This window comes from Cervus elaphus, chromosome 23, assembly GCF_910594005.1.
Source record: "Cervus elaphus chromosome 23, mCerEla1.1, whole genome shotgun sequence".
NCBI lineage: Eukaryota > Metazoa > Chordata > Mammalia > Artiodactyla > Cervidae > Cervus > Cervus elaphus.
The window spans coordinates 38475049-38481928 of NC_057837.1; positions in this window are offsets into that span (position 1 = coordinate 38475049).

Sequence of the window (6880 nt, forward strand, 5' to 3'; positions counted from 1 at the left end):
CACCAGCACCGCCTCTGGTGGTGTCCAATGTGGATTATCCGTCGTTTCAATTTTTATTGTCTGGTTGGAATTTCCATTTTGCTTTTATTGTGAATTAGGTTGAGCACCTTTTCATATATAAACTACCTGCTCTTGTCTTTTGTTCACTTTTCCTTTGGATGTTGGATTACGCATATTAACCAGCTTTTTCTGTTTTTTAAATAACAGTTCTTTCAGTATTAAGGCAGTTAGACCTTTGTTGTTTTAGTAGCAAATGTTTTTTCCAAGTCTGTCATTTCAAAAAACTTTTAGAAATAACTATTTTTCCCTAAATAAACTTTTTTCCTTAGAAAATTAATCTACTGTAAAAAAGTATAGTTGATGTACAGTATTATATAAATTACAGGTACACAATATAGTGAATCACAATTTTTAAAGGTTATACTCCATTTATAGGCATTATAAAATATTGGCTGTAGCCTGCATACTGTATAATATATTCTTATAGCTTATTTTATACATAATAGTTTGTACCTGTTAATCGTCTATAAAACCTTTATGGGTGTGTAAACGTAGCAGCCTTTTCCTTTATGGCTTCTGGGTTTTATGTCTTATTTAGAAAAATCTTCCCTATTTGGAGATTTTTTAAAAAAACAAAACAACCCTCAAGCTTCTTTCCGTGCTTTTATGTTTTTAAAGTACTTTTCTCCATCTGGAATTTTCTTCAGTGTAAGGAGCAAGCCATGGCTCCAGCTGGCACTCAGCTGTCCTAGAGTCATTTATTGAATAATCTATCTTTTTTTCATTGCTTTGAAATGTCATCTTTCCATATGTGTTGGGGTCTATTTCTGGGCTCTCTTATTTGTCCCATTGATCTCACTGTACATTCATATGCTGTTTCAAGCACCTTTAAGTAAGTACAGTTTTATGCGTGCTTAGTCACTCAGTCATGTCCGACTCTTTGCGACCCCATGGACTGTAGCCCGCCAGGCTCCTCTATCCATGGGATTCTCCAGGCAAGAATACTGGGGTGGTTTGCCATGTTCTCCTCCAGGTGATCTTCCCAAGCCAGGGATCAAACCCAAGTCTCCCGCATTGCAGGTGGATTCTTTACCAACTGAGCAACCAGGGAAGCCTAAGAATACTGGAATGAGTAGCCTATCCCTTCTCCGGGGGATCTTCTGACCCAGGAATCAAACTGGGGCCTCCTGCATTGCAGGCAGATTCTTTACCAGCTGAGCTACCAGGGAAGCCCTAGTTATCATTATTTAGAAGGGCAGTCTCACCTATTAGCTTTCTTTTATAGCATTTTCTTGGCTAGTTTTGCATGATATGAACTTTATTTTTTTGATGTCTAAATTTTTTCATAGATTCTTTGTGTAAATCTTATACTTCTACTTATTTATTTTTGGCTGCACTGGGTCTTCTTTGCTTTGTGCAAGCTTTCTCCAATTGCAGTGAGTGGGGGCTGCTCTAGTTGCAGTGTGCTAGCTATTCATCGAGGTGGCTTCTTTTGTTGCAGAGCACAGGTTTTATGCACACAGGCTTCAGTAGTTGCGGCATATGGGCTTAGGTGCTCCACAGCATGTGGGATCTTCCTGGACCTGGGACTGAACTCATGTCCCCTGCACAGGCAGGTGGATTTTTAACAACTCTACCACCAGGGAAGTCCTCATATGAACTTTAGAATCAGCTTGTCTAATTAAGAAATAGATATTTTTAATTGAGATTGCATTAAATTTTTAGATAAGCATGGCAACCCACTCCAGGATTCTTGCCGGGAGAATCCCATGGACAGAGGAGCCTTGTGGGCTACAGTCCATAGGGTCACAAAGAGTTGAACATGACTGAAGTGATTGAGCATAGGGAGGAAAAAGCATAATGTCAGTTCTTGTTATTAATAAATAGGGTGTATCTTGCTATTTGTTCAATATTTTTTAAGTTTTACTGGAGCTATAAAGTTTTGGTTCCTTTAAATTCATCTTAATTGAGTCTATTCCTAGATATTCTGTCGTTTGTGGGCATTGCAAGTGAATTTTCCTTCCGTTATATTTTCTAACAGGTTCCTTGAACATCAGAAAGCCATTGCTTATTGAATGTTAAATTTGTAATTAGTCACATTACTGAATTTTCTTATTATTTCTATTCATCTTTCAGTTAAATCTCCCAGATACACAATCATATCACCCACAAGTAGCAATTCTTTCACCTAAAATTTAACTTATACATTTACTTTTACTGTAAGATTTCATTACAGGGCCATGCAAGGATTTTCCGATTTGTTATTTTCTAAGGCTGAGTCTATAGCTGGGACAGGCAGGATCCAGGTACTCTGCTTTCCACCTTGGAAGCTGGTGGAGGATTCCCCTGAGCATAAAACTTAACAGAGAGGAGCTCTAAGCAGAGGGTCATACCTGGAGGTGAGAAAACCACTGGGCATCTCCCAAAACGACCTTCCTCTCTGTATCCTTGAGCAATATTTTCCATATCTCTGTTGAAATGAAGATGGTTCAGATCACTCAAGTCATACCAGGCCTCAACTGAGTGGTTCAAATATTTAAATTATTTTAATATTTGAAGGCATGTTCCCAGCTCTTAAAGCTACTAATCCCAGGCAGGAATAAATTGGCACAATCACCTTGGAAACCTGTTTGGCATCATTTCCTAAGTCTTAACTCACCTCTAGTCTCTGATCCAGCAATTTCACTCCTAAATTTTTATGCTCAAGATAAATGAAATGCTCACACCTAGAGTCAATTAATCTATGACAAAGGAGGAAAGGATATACAATAGAGAAAATACAGTCCGTTCAGCAAAGCTGGGAAAGCTGGACAGCCTCATGTAAGTCAGTGACGTTAGAACCCACTCACACCATATACAAAAATAAACTCAAAGTGACTTAAAGACTTAAACATAAGACACGATACCATAAAACCCCCAGAAGAGATCATAGGCAAAATGTTCTCTGACATAAATCGCACCAGTGTCATCTTAGGGCAATCTCCCAAGGCAACACTAATAAAAACAAAAAGAAACAAACGGGACCTAATCAGACTTACAAGCTTCTGCACAGCAAAGGAAATAATAAACAAAAGGAAAGACAACCTACAGAATGGGAGAAAACATTTGCAAACAATGTGACCAACAAGGACTTAATCTCCAAAATATACAAACAGCTCATATAACCCAGCAAAAAAAAAAAAAAGCAAATAACTCAATCGAAAAATGGGCAGAAGACCTATTCTCCAAAGAAGAAATACAGAAAGTCAACAAGCAAGTGAAAAGATGCTCAGCATCACTAATTATTAGAGAAATGCAAATCAAAACCACAATGAGGTATCACCTCACACTGGTCAGAATGGCCATCATTAAAAATTCTACAAATACTTAATACTGGAGAGGGTATGGAGAAAAGGGAACCCTCCTACACTGATGGTGGAAATGTAAATTCGTGCAGCCACTATGGAGGACAGTATAGAGGTTGCTCAGAAAACTAAAAATAGAACTACCTTATGACCCAGCAATCCCACTCCCGAGCATATATCCAGAGAAAACTGTAATTCAAAAAAAAAAAAACATGCACCCCGATGTTCATAGCAGCACTATTCACAATAGGCAAGACATGGAAACAATGTGAATGTCCATTGACAGATGAATGGATAAAGATGTGGTACATATATACAGCGGAATACTACTCAGCCATAAAAAATGAGATGCCATTTAAAATAAAATGGAAGGACTTAGCAATTATCATGGAGAAGGCCATGGCAACCCACTCCAGTACTCTTGCCTGGAAAATCCCATGGACAGAGGAGCCTGGTAGGCTAAAGTCCATGGGGTCTCGAAGAGTCGGACATGACTGAGTGATTTCACTTTCACTTTTCACTTTCATGTATTGGAGAAGGAAATGGCAACCCACTCCAGTTTTCTTGCCTGGAGAATCTCAGGGATGGCGGAGCCTGGTGGGCTGCCGTCTATGGGGTCACACAGAGTCAGACACGACTGAAGCAACTTAGCAGCAGCAGCAGCAATTATCATACCGAGTAAAGTAAGTCAGAGAAAGACAAATACAATCACTTATATGTGAAATCTAAAATATGACACAAATGAACATATCTATGAAATAGAAACAGACTCACTGACATAGAGAACAGACTTGTGGTTGCCAAGGGGAGGGATGGTGGGGGACAGATGGGTTGGGAGTTTGGGATTAGCAGATACAAACCATTATATACAGAATGGATAAACAATAAGATCCTACTGTATAGCACATAGAAATATATTCAATATCCTGTAACAAACCATAATGGAAAAGAATATTAAAAAGAATGCACATATGCATGTAACTGAATCACTTTGCTGTACAGTAGAAATTAACCCAATTATAAATCAACTATACTTAAATAAAAGTAAGAAGGGCAAGAAGTGAGCGTACAGAGTCTCCAGTGTCACAGGCAGGAACATTTTCAGTATTTTTGCTGGCTCCATCTTCCAATCAAAACCAACTCAAATGTCCATCAGCAGAAGGACAGATAAACTGTGATCTATTCACTCAACATAATCTTTCATAGCAGTGCAAATGCCTGGCAGAGACATTCACCATGATAATGACCATATTCCTGCTACACTCACAGCGTGATTGGTTCCACAGATGTGATGTGAGCCCAGAGGCCAGACCTGGCAGAGGGCACACTGCGGGTTTCTACTATGAACTACTTTTGTGTATCTTCAAAATTCTCCATAATAAAGTTTTTTTTTCAAGCTGCCCTGAAAGAAAAATGTAAAGAAACATGTAAAGCCACTTAGAAAATTTTCCATCAAAATTGCTAAAATTAAGTCTGACAGTAGAAGAAGAAAAAATGCAAGGAAAACAGTAAATTTTACAAAAACATTAACCCAAAATATTATTTAAGAAGTTTTTGCTGTATGGAGGACAGCCTGGAAGAACTGGCCATGCTTATTCACTCACTGTGCGTGGACCACAGGGACCCAAGCTCTAGGGCAGAGGGACAGTGCGCCCTGAGTCTGCCACTCACCTGTGCCCACACTGCTCACCTCTCCTGGTTCTAGACCAGCACCCACTTCAGCGTGTCGTGAGGAATGAGAATCACGGATACAGATGCTCTCACTTCTTGCAGGAAACCAAAAGCCATGGAGTGTAGGGGGGCAGATTGCTTTTGGAATGATGCTCTGAGTAGGCAGGGCAAGCAGATGGCAGTTCATTTAGAGAAGCACACAGAGCCCTGCGGTCGGAGTGGTTGGAAGATTAGTTCCGCAGGATGACTGGCAGCACAGCCCCTGGAGCCAAAGCCTGGAGATTTTTCTATGCCTCGATTCCCTGAATTCAGTATGACCTCGAAGACCAGGGGGACAGAGTGTGGGAAGGTTTAGCAGCCTACTTGGCCTGAAGGATGTTTAATGCTGGTGCTCAATGAACCTACTTTCTGTTATTACAATCATAATAGAGCTGCCCCTTTGTTCTGACACAGGCTTCCCTTGTGGTCAGCTGGTAAAGAATCTGCCTGCAATTCGGGAGACCTGGGTTTGATCCCTGGGTTGGGAAGATCCCTGGAGAAGGGAAAGGCTACCCACTCTAGTATTCTGGCCTGGAGAAGTCCATGGATGTATAGTCCATGGGGTTGCAAAGAGTCAGACATGACTGAGCGACTTTCACTTTCACTTTTGTTCTGATGCATCATGGGCCCCTTAAGGATTTCTGGGGCCAGCCCACATTTGCAGAATGACCAGACTTCACTGTGGGTACCTTGAGCATCTTTTTGCTAAAGCTTTCATTGATTCAGGCTGCACCTAATCAACTTAGGTAGGCACTCGGAGTTTTTAAATAGCCAAATAGACCTTTAATAACACTTTTATAGATCACATCAAGGGTCATGTGCCACTGTGACGCAAACCTCCATTTGCTCTTCTGTGAAATGGGTACACTTCCTCCAGGTGCTAGGAAGGAGAAGCCTGTGGTTAATAGGAATAGATCCTTGCATAAGAGTAAGACTTAGAGGTCCCAGGAAGATGGCCCCAGGTGATTCCTCTCCTCTCTGGATTTGCCCCAGAGTCTCCTGCTCCTGACTTCCTCACCATGAGATGCTGGGCGATTCACCAGGTTCAGTCCGGGAGCAGGCGCGAAGGGTCCTGCCCATCTTCTCAGACACACAAGATCGCAGATTTTCTTCTCTAGGTCTTGGTGTTTCTGCCACATATCCTGGGTACAGGCTGTAGACCGTGGGAGAGTGGATTCCCACCATCCCCGCCTTCTCCCCACAGGGCATAGGGCGGGCATTCGTCACCAAGAACACCCTCTGCGCATTTGTTTAGTAGGTGTAGCAGTAGACACGTTTCGCCCCAGCAACTTCTTTAGTATTGTCACTATCATCTCAAGAAAGCCTCATCAAGCTGTTCCATTTACTCCAAAGCAGCGAAACGAAATGCCGCTGTGACCAGGGCTCAGCCTGCTCTTGATTTCAAAAGGCCTCAGGCGGCCCCTCCCAAGATCGTCTGGGCTCAGGATGTCCCTCCCTGGTCATGCCCAGATTCTTGGTGGATTTATTAAGTTTCATGGGAGAAAGCTTTTCTCTGATTGTTTAGCAAATCCTCCTGTTGGGAGATGATTGTAAGAAGCACACGGAGAAGAAATCCAGTCACATGTGGCCTCCAGAGCTGATCCCCAGTATTCCAGAGGCCCCAGGGGCCAGGTGGGGAAAACACAGGACTGGACTGGGGTGAGACGTTTGCCTAAAGGTCTGGACTCATTGAGAGCAACGCTGGCCACCCCTCAGGGAGTCTCAGACACCCATGCCCCCGGGTCAGGCAGCAGGGAGGGAGTAGTGGTGGGGACCAGGGTGAGCAGGAGAGCCTTGACCCTTCCAGAGGGAGCCCCCACCCCACC